Genomic DNA, 15074 nt, shown 5'->3' on the forward strand with positions numbered 1-15074 from the left:
GCTTCCCCTTGCCCCCCACATGGATGCCCTTCTGGATCTTGGTTGCCACTATCACAGGAAAATTTATTCACACATTTTAATGTATTAAATATGAAGGTATATTCAGAATTTCTTATTCTGACCACACCCACTTCTCTTTTGGCTCTACCTACTTTTTCCTGGTTGCATCCACTTTTGAAATGCAACCATTACCACAGCACAAAAAACTGAATGTAACTTTTGGCTCACATTCATTCACAGAGTAAACAACTGTTTGCAGTTCTCTTTGCAAAATAATAAAGGACAATTAATCACATTACTAATTAAATGACAATAAAGTAGTATTGAACTACATGACATTGGTTTCCTAGTTTGGTCTACCTTGAAAGACTGATACACAGCAAGGAACTGAACAAAGAACCTAATTTTATTTTACAGGTGGTCCTCACTTAATGACTTGTTCAGCAAGTGTTCAAACTTGTGACAGCACTGAACGAGTAGCATTTATTGGTCCTTGGAGTTCCGGTTGTTGCAGCATCCTTGTGATCATGTGATTGTGACCTGGGTGCTTGGTGCCCGGCTTGTGATTATGACATTGCAGCATCCTGCAATCATGTGGTCACCATTTGTGACCTTCTTTGTCTTCCAACAAGCAAAGTCAATGGGGAAGCCAGCAGGAGGTTGCAAATAGCAACCACATGACATCCTCACTTAACTACCGCAGTGATTCACTTAATGTCAACCAGGACTGCCGGAATTGCTGTCACTAAGTGATGTAGTCACATGACTTCAAGCTTTACAACCATATTGCTTAGCAATGGCAATTCCAGTCCCAACTGCTGTTGTTAACCAAGAACTACCTGCATATTTTTGTAATGATCTGTCTCAGTATTCCTTGAAGAGAGAAGACTAGTTTATATCCTGTTCAATCTGTCACTAAAGACTACTGCAAAGTGAATTTAAAAAATGGAAAACTTGCTTTGTCTACATAAGGACCTGGTTTGCAATCTTTGGTCCATTTTTAGTAAATTGCTTCAACAACTATTGAAGCAATACAAATAGGAAAACTTAGATTTTGGATTGTTGTAACACTGAAAATATGGAATATTGTAAAAAAAAATTCATTAAATAAAAATTAGCATTAAATCTGGTATTCACAGAATATGTAGCTTGAAGAAATTTTTGAAATCATACTACCCGATGTAGGATCTGCAATACAGGAGGCGCTACAGCATCCCTGAAATTTTTGGGGCAGCTATTCCCAATAGAGGAAATCAGCAGACAAAATTATATAGAATATCTTCCTCCTTTAGTGCTGTCAGAGGACCCTACCAATAATCAATAAAAAATAATATCTCAGGAACAAGTCTTTATAAATTCAGATTAATAAGATTTATTTAGCAAAAGGTTAGTGTCATCACACAAGAATCTCAACAAGTATTTCTGCTTTCATATGTGAAGTTTATATTTAGGCAATTCAAAAGTGTTAGTTCTTTCTTCCTTTCTCCTGTCCTTTCAATGAAGGGAGGAGTTTATCTCCTCTGAGAGGGCTATGCATTGAAATTGCTCATGCAATGGCCCTTGGCATCATTAGTGTGAGAATCCACTCCTACACCTGCTGTGTGATCTTTGAAGCATATGTACATGTTTGAATGAATGGAGATCTCCATAACAAACAAAGGCTTCATAATGAAATCAAAGACTTAAGTTCAAGAAGTACTTCTTCATCTAGATTGTAGCAGTAAACTATACAGAAGGAACATACAAGAACTGCTGACCCAAGTAGTCAGTCTATGTCTTCAGAAGTGCACAATCGAAGAAGTAACTCCAGGGGTCTGATATTTATAGCATTCCTGAAGCAATCCAAAGTTTCATTCTATCTGCCAATCACTGACTGTTTTGCACACTCCTTATTCCTCCTCTTTGGCCTCTGAGGCTAAGCACAACATAATGTCTCATTTTATGCAGCATAAAAATACATTCAATTTATTGCATGTTGTAAGAATTGTTAAGACAGTTAATATATACTCCCACATAAAATCCATTAGACTCAATGGGATTTGTTTCAGAATAGGATTGTGCTACAAGGCCTATCACACAGTCTCAGTTCATGAAACTCTTGGTTGAGTCCCTAGAGAACTCCAGAATTTTTACCATTCTGGAGCAGGACTTTTATCACAAATAAAAAGGGTAAAGTAAACGGTTAAACTGAAGTGTGGAAACTTGGCACAGCTCTTTTCTATGTTCTTATTCATTTTGTTCTGTTGATGAGTCCTCCTCTGCTTCTGCCCCCTCATCCTCCTCTTCCACAGAGATATTCATAACTCATTATATTCACAGCTATTGACAGTTACACCTAGCAACCATTTTCTGTACATCAAATAGTTACCTGTTTCAAGCAGCACATTCTTTCAAAGCCAATTTGTCTTCTATTTAGCTTTATCACACACGTTTGTTTTAAAAATGCATCCCATTTCTTTTTTTAAAGCTTATGATAAAGATATGATACCCCAGAGAGAAATGATATATGCTATTTTCATATAAAAACCCAAAGCTACTATGGCCTAGTATCATTCACATTCTAAAATAGGAAGGAGAGAACATTAAACTGATTAGAACAGATTCTACACCTGATCTTAGCCAAAAGCCAAAGAAGCACAGATTGGATTTTGATGTTGAGGCTCATGAACGTTCAACTCTATGGAAGAATTCTACTTGAAAAATAAGTGGCAAAACATTCTATTGGAAAGTACGGGCAGAATCTGGAACAGTTATTTTAAATCAATTACTTTGTAATTATTATTTTAAGGATTTTTCTTGACTTCAGATCAAATTTCACTTGCCTAATTTACAACAGTGGCACTATACTCAATTCACGCACGTCTTGACAGCTCAATATGGACCAGATGGTTTAGCTGCTTCAAAGAAAACTAGGGTGCTTTCTCTTTTGATGGAATTTATGTCTGAAACTAAACCTACGTTGTATTTTGTCAAAAATTAAATAATACTTTTAAAGTTGAATTATGCACTAAAGAACTGGAATATCTGATAACAGAACTTCAATGGTCACATATTTTAAAGAATGTAAAGTCAGACTCATTGGACTTAAGACTAAAATTGATTAATCAAAAGACATGTTTTATTGGATGTCCCAAAGAATGTACTGAAAAGGATGGACATCAGATTTTCTTTGCTGGCAATGTAAAAACTTTGGGGAGTCATTGACTCACATGATTTTGCTGTTGTGAGTTACTGGCATCATTTTGAAACAATATTATAATATATATAGAAGATTTATAGGGAAATCTCTCAATGTTAAGAATGTTAATTTATGTTGAATTATGTTCCAAAAATGTGAAATCTGACTGGTTTTGAGGATCTTTGGCTACATTGGGCATGGGAAATTGCTAAAATAATTATTTGAAGAAATTGAAGAAATAGTACTATTCCAGATATGAAGGTTTGGACTCAGGAGATGTATAATTTATCCATTTCTGACAACAAATTCTTTTCTACCAATCAAAAAATGATGCAGTATGTCTTCCTTTGGCACAGATTTCATGATATATTATAACAATAGAGTCTAACTCTTTTTATATTAGATCTTTTTACACAATATTTAATATTTGATATACAGGTAATATGCTTATATTATTTATAATTCTTGTTTGTTTATTGTTACTGTTTCTTAGTTGGGGCTTCTTTTGGATTTTGGTTTTTTTGTGTACTCTTTTCAAAGCTTGTAATAAAATTAAAAAACAGGTAATAATCCTAATGAATTACTCATAAAACACCATAGACAGGGGTATAGAGGGGAAGTAGAGAGATTGTGAACTTTCCAAAGCCATATAGTTACTCACTATTGTACTTCTAAATGCCATCTGATTAAAGCAGCAGTATTTCCATACCATACCGAACTCAACAATGACCCAAATCTTTAGGAGGAAATTTCATATAAACTTGAAAGTAAATCTGAACAGAGTGAACTCCACTCTGTCCATACGTATGGGGAGTAGGGGAAGAGAGAGGATTATATAATCCCATGTATGTGTTACATTTGAAGTTACATTATTATTTATAATAAAACTGGCTTTCCACATCCTTATGTAAATATAATATTCTCTGAATTTAAATAGTGGTGCATTTGTATGTCATCAATGTAAATTGATGCTTGTTGCTTATACTGCTGATAGAACGTAATTCAAAAATGAATCAAAAACTTTCAGTTAAAATGCAACAGTCCACATAAAGGAAAAGACTGCAAGCTTCTGATCTACTAACAAATGATCTTACTTTGGAGCAAACATACATATGACTGTAGTGTAAGTCTTGCATGTGAAACAGAAACAAGGTAATCGGGATAAGGTGTTATAATTTTTAATCCTTTAGTGAGACAGCAGCACACAGTAACATCAGCCATTTATGGCACAAAGTGTGTGTGCATGTATGAAAAAGATGATTAATAATATAACTTAATCTTTCTCAATCTTATACCTCCCATGTATCTTATATAATTCAACACTGTCAAGTAAGATACCCACTGATTCGGATAATCTAAAATGTCTGGAAGGCACCAATTTGGGAAGGCTGACTTAAGCTATCAGTACAATTTTTCGTTTCAGACCATCCTCTTTCAAGCTACTGCAATGTCCTATTCATTTCTCTTGAACCTGAGCAATCAAAATATTTTGGGAATTAAAAATCTCTTCTCCATCTCAAATGTAAGGGCAATAGTTCAAATTGACTGAAAGAATAATCAGCAGCACCTCTAGACTGGGGGGCCCACTGGGAATTTTAAGAACACATAGACACTTTTACAAAATAATTGCTGCATGTAGAGAATTGTCCTTTCACAAAATGACTACCATAGCACATAACTATTTACAAAGCACCAAGTATTCATAACCAATCTCACTTGCAAGAGGCTCTCTGCTACCCTTCCTACTGCTTGTACTTATTTTCATCTTTAATCTGGGTAGGTAGACACACTTCTAAACAAAACACACAGTTGCATGTATGTACAGAACCATTTGTTTCACTGGGAAAAACAAAATGCATATGCATGTGGAAACATCTAGAAGCAGTTTGTGAAGTAACCACACAGACCTTACAAATGGTGCAGCTGCCTGAAAGTTTCCAGAAGAGCTGCTTCATAGACATTCCACACTACATAGCACCTTTTTCAAAGGCTTAGCATAGCCCTAGTAACTGTGGACACACTGGTACCCTTGGGCATCATGGGAATAAATGTTTTATAGCAAAAGTGCATGATTTATGGCCCCAGGAATTCACATGTTCCTGCAGAGCTTTGAGTGCAACCCTCAAAACCCTTCTAAAGTTGCTTTCATACTGTAAGTTTTCAGTCACAACGGGAAAAACTGTTAAATACCTGGCCTTAATCATATGAAAAGAATTAATTAATTTTACTTACATTCAAGTGAAATTGTACTGAGTTTTTATTCCAACCCTACCCACTTTCTAGAATGTGGCTCCAGTATGATACTCAAAGGCCACATGCAGCCCTCAGTATGAATAACAAGTTGTATAGCTCTAAACTAGAAACTTCTAAGGCCATGGAGACAGACTGAAATGTACATATAGAATGATTTCACATTTTGTTTTAAATTTGAATTTTTTTTTTATTCCAACAAACAAACAAACAAACATAAAAGCAGCTTTTCTTGAATAATAAATCCCATCAAGGGTATTCCTCAATGTAGTCTGAAGTAAGAATATGGGGCATCAGCAGACAAGTAGGCTAATAAATGTGAACAAATTAACATAGTCTCAACAGGTTCATTTATTTCAACTTTCTCAGCTATAAAACTTATTGGATGAATTCTAATCAGTATCAGTAAGAATCGGAAGCCTATTCTTAAAAAGCACAATCTAATCATATAACCATTAAAAAAAGATAAACTTATGCACACACTTGTACCTTACCACATCAGTTTTTGATGGGACTAAAGACTGGCAAATCTTATTTATGTGATCGCTGTTATCAGAAATGGTCTTCAAACTCTGTAGCCCATTTGGGCAATGATACAAGATACTGCTGAAAAAGGAAGAAAAAGAGGAAGTTAGAGCCAAAGAAACAGTATTTACAATAATTTTTACAAACTGCGAATTAGAACAAAATCTCAAGTTTAATTTGTACTCTTAATTTGTAATGCCTTGAAATCTTTTAAAAATCTCTCTCTCTCATTAAAGGTCCAAGGCCCTTTGAAATATAAAGTGTTACCAGGTTTCTCAAACAGCTTTTGATCCAGAATAAAAATGGGATTTACAAATGTTCTCATCCTGTCCAGCTAATTTTAACCACTTTCGTACTGTCACTTTACCCATAGACCTTTCCTTAAGAGTTCCCAAGACAGTCAGCACTGTCTGCTGCATCGTGGAAGACAGCTATCAAATTTGGGTTGTACTGGTAGAAAACCTCTGCAGTACGCAAGCTACTCATTTTTGGAAACAGTCTTGATGCACTTTGCAATACTTCTTCCTTGCTTGTAAGTACTACAGTAGGTAATGGTAGTTTTTGGAGGAAAAGGATATGAAATTGTTAAGCTTTAAAACTAGTGTTCAGAAATAATTGTTCTGACACAGGCTATGACTGATATGTGGTAAAAATATTCCAGAGGGGAATAGAAGTTTTGCATAATATGGAACTTGATGTTGCTACACCTTTCAAACTGGTAGTGAAATTGGGAATATACAGAGACAAAACAATAACTTTGGCATATTTAGTGAGTCTACTCAGGTGTGCAAAACTATACTGCTTTGAAAATTTGAAAATTCTCTCCTCATACCTCCCCAAAATACCTGACAGTGACAGCATATTCACTGTTTGAGAGAGAAGGGAGTGATAACTGGAATTGTCATATTTTAGTTCCTAAACAACTTATATTGTCTTACATTACAGAATGTTCTACAACACTGTTTAAGTAGAGGATAGTTTCCATCATGAAAGGGAAGGAAAAGTTATTGATATCTCATTGAATTATTAATAAAAGATACTGCATACTCATTTTATTATCCATGCTAATGAGCATCCTTTATAACTAAGATTTGTAAATTGCTTTAAATATTGGTTCAAAGTGTTGATAAATACAAACCTAATCACAGTTAGAGCTAATGCAAAGTTAAAGTTAACACTGGCAACCACAATTATGACTGCTCATTCAACTGCTTCTTTGTTCAGTTCACATCAAATGAAGGCAGCTCTTTCTTCTCCTTGCTCTTTTCACTCTTTGAATGCTTGGATAGAGCAACAGTGGGAAGGAGAAAAATCTAGGAAATCCTGTGGTCATCAACTTGTCCTGCCAAGTTTTAGACCACTGAAGGTGGTCTAAGACCACTGAAGGTGCTGACTCTTGAGTAGACTTGTGAACATTTCTAAAAATTTTGAAGGGAAGGGGGGAAAAATTTTATTTTTACTCTGAAAAGTTAACCAAACTGATTTTATCATTCTTTCCAAACCTAAAGTGCTTTATTACTTTAGGAAGATAAACATTTTACGTATAACTGGTTTGCTCATCAAGTAATCATGTTTGGTATATTAAATTTATAGCTATGTTTGATTCATAAAGTTAAAATTCAATTCGGGAATGATTTTGCCTCAAAATATAAGAAGTTGTAATTTACACAGATTATAAAAAATACTAATATAACTAAAATACAGTTTAGTGTGTTAAATTCAGAAACCTTGAATTTAAATAAATAAATATTCAGTTTTTACATGCTGCATTGTTCTTTGGGAGATCTCAAGAATAGACTCAAGAACATTCACAAGAGGAGGAATTATTTGCAGCTACAAAACCTTTGCTCTTACTCTGCTCTCCTGAGCAATCCATTGTTTGTTTGTTTGTGATCTAATATCTACAGAAATAAGTAGTCATCTGCCCTATCTACTGCCCTTTCAGTCCTCTGAGGTCTAGTAAGGTTGGCAGGAACATATTCACCTCTCTACAAAATTAAACAACAGAACTTACAAGCAAAGCAAGCATAGTATCCATTTCTTATGAGAATGATAATGTCCTCTTGGAGGAAAAAAAATGGAAGTTTGTGTTTTTTGCTTCACCTTAGTATAGAACTGTTCACAATCATATGTAGAAAAATTTCCATGTTGCATATACGCATAGATAATGCAGCATGCTCTGTGAAATTTCGCAGTCTTAGACACAACCCACGCAATTTCAAATTGCAATAAACTGATTTTTGAAAGCTGTCTATATATGAAAAATTATTTGTCCTGGGGATAAATCACTAGGTACAAGTAACTTGAGCATACAGAAATAAGACTTTGGATCCCAGCCAAAATACACTAGTCTGATTTATATATAAATTAATTGAACTACATATGTTTTCGCTCCCCCCTCCAACAATGAGCAACTTATTTTCCAATCAACCCATCTGCAATATCAACAGCATTTACAGAGTCCTCCCTTTGCCAAATAAAATAATAACAGGATTCCTCTTCTGAGACACAAATCTCAGTTCAAGGAAGAAAAGGATGACTTTCTAAGTCCAGGGCATGTAGTTGACAACAGTGTTTATAGATGTCTGGACTGGGGCCAGAACATGTATAATAGATAAATCCTTGCAGAACAAATGAATGGACATTACTAGAGTATCTGTAAAGTATATACATTATTTTTATCTCTTCTTAAAACTAGAGTGAATATTCAGTTTTGAATAAATTCTAGGAGTAAGTAACCCAACACCGTGAATAAGAAAAGCACAAACAATATAAGCAATATTTCAATTTAGTATTATATTAATTTAATGCATATCCAAGGCAAAAACAAAGAACCATTATAATTTATATGCTTCTTGTTTAATCCAAATATAAAAACCAAAGTTGCCTGACACTATTCTGAGAAACCAACACAGGAACGATGCTGTGGTGTATTCAGATTAGAGATGTTAATCTATTAGTGCGCTGCAAGATCAATTTTTAACACATACACTAGGACTATAAAGAAAATGTTGCCATCAATAACCATAAAAGAGCAACAGAAGGAAGAAATCTAGCCTCCTTGATTTGCAAAGGCCATGAAAAATAGTTCATAGCAATGAATGTAGTGGAAAATAAATTCTCCCAGAGTGAGGAATCTACCTGCTTCTTCAGAGAAATAATATGGGAAATTCAACATGAAATACAAGTGAGTACAAATACAGGCAAGTACCATACACCACTACATATGACAAAAGCAGCCAGAGTAAAGCAGGAGATTCGTAACAATGAACAGTGACAGAAATACAAATAGGCCCAATCTGCATACGTTTGTGAAATAGGGGCAACTGTCTATTCCACACCGTCTTCCTTTTTGCCTTTCTTTTTTCCAAAAAGAAAATACTTATTTTTCCTATTTGTATTCAAAATTATGGTATGTAATCTAGAAGTCTTGCTTTCATGCTAGATTATTGCTCATTCAGAGTGCTAGCAACTACGAAGCTGCCCACCATCTTGGCTTCACTAATGACACACACTAATGAATATCAAGCCAGATGTTCTAATGTGATGCAAATAAATAATTTCAGTGAGAGTATTTACATCTGGAGAACAATTTATTGATCTCTCAGGCAAATGAACATACAGTGCTGAAAAAGAAAGTAAGATTATTAATACAGATAGGTAAGAAGATAAAAGTAAATCTTAGATTACCAGACAACAGAGTTTGGTAAAAAAAACCCAAACAAACCAAGTTTAATTCTGGCTATAATTTAGGGCTTCACAGGCAATTGAATTTGTATTTATGCACAGTCTATTACAGAGAAAAGACAAGTAACCGAGTAGGTAACTCGGTCCTGGGGATTATGCCTCGGAACTACAAGTAAATACAATTTGGGATTCTTGGAATATGGTAATAGCAGATGGTGATGCAGCAAAATGGCTACCCAGAAAGCTGTATGGTATTGTTTCTCTTCTTCAAGCAGTTCTGAAATACAAAACGCTTATTCTAAAAAATACGGTTTTGTAAAGGCACAGTAAAATGTTTAATTTAAGAAGAAATATTTAAAAGCCTAATTATGGGGGGAGGGGTAGAGGAAACCACAACTCTCTATTCTATCTTCTGACAGAAACTTAAGTTTGATATGTGCTACTCTAGCAAACATTTTCCCCCCAACTATAAATGCAACGTAATATTTCCATCAAACTCTTATTTTTTCAAGTTGTGGGGGGAAATGGTAGACAGAGTTAGCACACCCAAATCAATACAAATGACTACCTGGTGCAAGACAAATGCAAAATATGACTGTATTTTAAGTCTGTACTCTATTTGGGAAGGGATGAGGGGAATCAAAGGGAGACATCAAGTTTATAATCAAATGTTATCCCATGAGCTCTTTAAAAATAAAAAACATAAAAGCCAAGAAGAGAAAATACCTCAAGAAAATTATTCTCCTCCCAACAATAGCAAGTATCTTCCTGATACAAATCCAAGACTGTTTTTGTATGAGACAGAAATTAACAGCAACACTACCACAGGCTCTGAATATATTCCACCAGCAACAAAATGGACAGGGGAGTCATCATTTCCTCCAACTATATATTCTCCTGCTATTAGCATGAGTGAAAGCAATACATGCTGATACCAAAACATTCCTGATTAAGAACACAAGTTTTGATATATATTTTTTCTCTCCTCCCCACAAACTGTTTTTTGTTAGTATCTTTTACCTTGTTAAAGAAATAGTAGAGTCAAACTCAGATGCGTCACAATCAATCACTAGCAAAAATGTCCAGTTAAGAATTGGGTCCATCTGTTTGCCAAAATGGCGCTACAAAAAAAATAAAAAATAAAAATAGCAGTAGCTACGGACACACAGTATGGTTTATTGCAGGGCCTTGGTAAATTTCATCCATACTATGGAATCCTAATATAAAAGCATAATCCTATGTTATTAGGAAGCCCTTTCATTTCAGGAAAGATTCCATGGTTCTGATTAAAAAACAAACTGAAGTCTCAACATTCCTGTGACGCAGATCTTATCATGCCCACTTTGCGGATGACAGAGAAAAGCAGAAAGTGGCAAATTAGCCCAAGGTCACAAAGCTGAGCGAATTACTAAAGCCAAATCTTCTGGCTTCTGGACAGCACCAGAAGTCTCAAAACCACCTGCAGATGAGTTCTGATACAAGCCTCTGGTACACTTGTATTGTTAACTTGAGACATATGGGCTGAACTGTCAAATCTTTCCCCAACAGTACAGCAAAACTGATGCCTTTTCACTTGCCATAGCTTTAGTTTTCATATATTAAAGTATCTTTACGTGAACGATTATTTATTAAAGCAGCAAGTGTTTAAGAATTTCATTCAGATTTACAAACATAATAAAATAAGCTCTCAGTCTGACACACAGACACAATCTCAGCCCTCAATCCTTGGGTGAGAAAATGCACTTGTTTGGGAGAATCAAGAAAAATTATGTACTATCAATCTTTCTCTTGTACAAATCCAAGTTACTCTTAAAATATTTAAGGTATGCCATTACAGAGCACCATGTCTCAAGAAAAAGCAAATGAACAACCCCCTCCCGATGTACAATCCCTAGTGGCTGTATCTAGAAAACGCAAGCTATGTTTGTTTAGATGGCATCAGTCAAAATGAAAGTAACCCAACTTCTACCAGCCTACTCACTTTTCCTGCTCGTGACACAAGAAGACAAATCTCAGCCTGAGTGTATCCCCGCACCGAAGCAGTCATCACAGATGGACCTCTGGCTGCCCTCCTCTGCAGAATTGGCACCGCAGGATGCAAGACTGCCTCCAGAGGAGACAGTTTTGCAGAGCAAGGACTCTCAGTGGGGAAGGAGAAACAGAAGGTGGTGCACCTCCAGTGAAAGAATTTCAAATTACGCATAACACTTGACAATGGAGAAGAGAAAGGAAAGATGAAGTTACGTATAAGGGAGCAATAGAGGAGGGAGGTATTTGTCAGATCTATTCATCTTCATCCTTTCACGCATCACGTCCATTTCCAGATATGGCTTCCTGGTTATTTCTCCTTCCTTCTGAATAGCAGACTATGCTTATTCATTCTTCCTGGGGCTTTTAAAGCCTGCAAGCAATAAACATCTTGAAACAATGCTCGAGAAGACGGGAGTACTCTAGAAGAATCAAGATGGCGAATCAAAATATAACTGATCTGGTTCCAAAGCCAGAACTGCTGCTGAACAACTGGCTATACTTGACTCTCTCAATGCCAGTGAGTCACCCACAGAGATTCTTGTATCAACATAAACCCTTCAGTTTACTGGAACACTTCATGAGAATGTGCCACAGGAAATAGTCCCCCGTGCTCTGTGATAATGCTTGTTGCTTAGGATTTCATTGTAAATTCCAAAAGAAAAAAAGAACATAGACCTCATCCTCCACAATAATTATGTATTTGGAATTGACTTTGGGACAGGCTAGAAGAGAAAATATGGTAGATCTGAAATGATTAAAGTATCACATCTAATTAGATGTGCATCCTATACGACAGGTTTCCGACACCCCCTGCCTGATCTGGCATATTCTTCGCAACTGCCCAACTATCCTTCCACCATCTTAGTACCTGCAACTGTCTCATTTAAAAGCAAAATAAAAAGACAGAAAGTAAACTTTATATTTCTTACCACTATATTCTGCTGTCATTCAATCCAGCACTGACTTTCGATTCACAGTGTTGTAACCTAAGACACATTTTTGTTCTAAGGTCTGTCCAGCGTTTTACAGATACTGCTCTAACAAGCAATATCTCTACCCTCAAGAGTTTATAACAGAATAAAACTGCTTAGTCTAGTTAGGAGTTTACTGACACAAAGGCAGAGAAAGACACCCACCAAAGTCTCTTTTTGTTGTCTCCTCTGAAGCCTATAATAATGTCACGTCATCGTGGCTTGTCTCACAGCAGCCGGAAATATGCCTGTCACTGATGCAACTCGAGTCACAGAATATTTGTTTTTCCTTCTGCGTCACTTGCACCAGTAATAAACTAAACTAACCTACAATAGACAAGCTCCTGCTTTTTGCTTTTCTCTTTAAAAGACCAGCTCTGAGAATACAGACACATTCCAAACTGCCTGCTATGAAGCAGAGGAGTGGGTGGGGAATAAAAGCAAATAACCAACATTTTAAGTCACAAACTGTTCAGAACCCCTTTTAAAGCAATTGGAATGGAACATTTAGATTTGATATTCTGGCTCTAACCAATCTCAGATAGCATTTCACCTGCCACTGCTTCTCCCTCCAATGGAAATCTGTGTTTAGAGTGAAAGCCCTCCCCAGCCAATCATGTGCAAGCTCAGGCACTCGGTTAATGATGCAGCAGTACAGGGAAGACTATCACATGTGAGCTGGAAGGCTGCCAACATGGAGACACGCAGAGAGCAAGGTAAACAACTTTCCGACGCCAAAATGATGACATTTAATTCCTAAATGCAATCTTCCCTTCTTAACTCACCCCCTGTCAGCTGGTCTGGGGATTCACAATGTACCTGTCCCCTCTGCCCCCCACCAATGCTTTTTAAGCCTAACAACATGCCAAGCAAAGATCACTGCGTCATCATTTGTCCATTTGCCACTTTCTGAACTATGCAGATACAGATTCTCAGCTTTAAAAATCTTTTTTGTTTTGATAAACCCCTCTGCCAACTTCTTGATTTACTAAGTGTTAAAAGTGAGCAAAGGAAATTGGGGAAGGGGTGTTAGGTGGTATCCTCTGCAAAGCTACTGTTCTCTTTCCCTTCCTCCCTTCTTGACTCTGCATTATAGCTAGCTATGCACTGACATTTTACAACCTGTGCCTTCATTCCATTGGTCTGATGCAGGACACAGTAACAACATTTAGCCGCAGGAAAATAATACTGGATGAAAAGTTTGAGGGATGGGAGGGCAGAAAGATACCTCTAGCCACACACATACAAAGTGAGACAGTCAGTTCAACTCCCCCCCACTACGATAAAAAAAATACGTACGTATTTAAAAGAGGAACCATGAGATCTGTTCATCTACACCTGTGCAGTCCTCAACCCTCTGTTCGCTCTGCCGCAGCACAGAACATTCCAGAATTTTCCTCCCATTAACCCTTCCTATATCTGCCCCCCCACCTTTGCGGGATTAATTGCGTCGCATCTTTCCGGTACCGTCAGTGGACAAAATCCACTGATCCTCAACAAGTTCCCAAATAATGTTTCTTTAAAGAAAAAAACATGCTGGATGGAAAAGGAACCATGCTTCCCAATGTTGTTATTACTTCTCTTGCATGCTCTCTCTCTCTGTGTCTCTTGCTGCAGTAGGCTGTTGCTAGTAGACCTATCGACAGAGCTGGCTCTCACTCTCTCCCTCTGAGCTGTGTGACGCAGCTCAAAATTCTCCAGACTGCTCCTTGTGTTTTAACTGCAGAACTGCAGCTTTCCCCCAGAGAGCCGATGCCAGCAGTACCAGGGCCGGACAAACCAAGACAGAAAGTCACTCCCCAGCTAAGCACCCAAGTTATTTATATCTCCCTGTTCTCTCCTCACCTTGGCTTCTCTGCTTCATTTCCACTCTTCCCTTTCCTCACGTTTGCATCATCAGCTTCTCGTGGCTCCACCGCTGCTACACTTGCTTGGTTAACTCTTTTAGGAATGGCACTTAAAGGTTCCACTCTTGAGCAGCAGAACTGGAAGCAGAGTTGTTTGTTTTCTAGTGGGTGCGGGAAAACTGACCCACACAAATAAAACTGCCCTCAAAAAAAAAAAAAAAAAAAAAAAGACTGCATTTTCCAAACAGCTATGCAGTATCTGAATCAATCCCTTTAAAGGACAGAAAACACTCATCAGTTCTGAGAAAACAGTTGCTTTCCCCCAGGATGGGGCATGCTCTCCAGCATGTGCTTCACTTCTTTGTTATATGAATGAGTAGTTATGAATGTCAAGCCTTCCACTTTCCACTCAAAGAAGTGGTGATGAGGGGACAGGATAAAATATCTCTGTCCAGGAAGGAGGCAGATATCAGATTCAGATACATATGACTCTGCAGGTCCAAGTCACCAGCGGTGCTAAGCTCAAGTGTTTTTGTTTGTTTTTTCTTTACCAGCTAATCATTTGAGCTCTGCAGGACTAGACAG

At 36.9% G+C, this 15074-nt stretch overlaps 1 long non-coding RNA gene across 1 annotated transcript in view; it reads right to left on the reverse strand.

Moving 5' to 3' along the window:
• The window catches only part of LOC148214235 (uncharacterized), a 47322-nt gene extending 32854 nt beyond the window's left edge, over positions 1-14468 (reverse strand). Inside the window, exons 1-2 of the long non-coding RNA XR_015798606.1 lie at positions 13942-14468; positions 5923-6034 (exon numbers count right to left, since the gene is read on the reverse strand). This is a non-coding gene — a long non-coding RNA (uncharacterized LOC148214235). The remainder of the gene's footprint in view (positions 1-5922; positions 6035-13941) is intronic.
• Positions 14469-15074: the final 606 nt, after the last annotated feature.

This window comes from Python bivittatus, unplaced genomic scaffold, assembly GCF_059951505.1.
Source record: "Python bivittatus isolate LINGU-HERP-01145 unplaced genomic scaffold, Pbiv_v1 ctg000700_np1212, whole genome shotgun sequence".
NCBI classification, from domain to species: Eukaryota; Metazoa; Chordata; class Lepidosauria; order Squamata; family Pythonidae; genus Python; species Python bivittatus.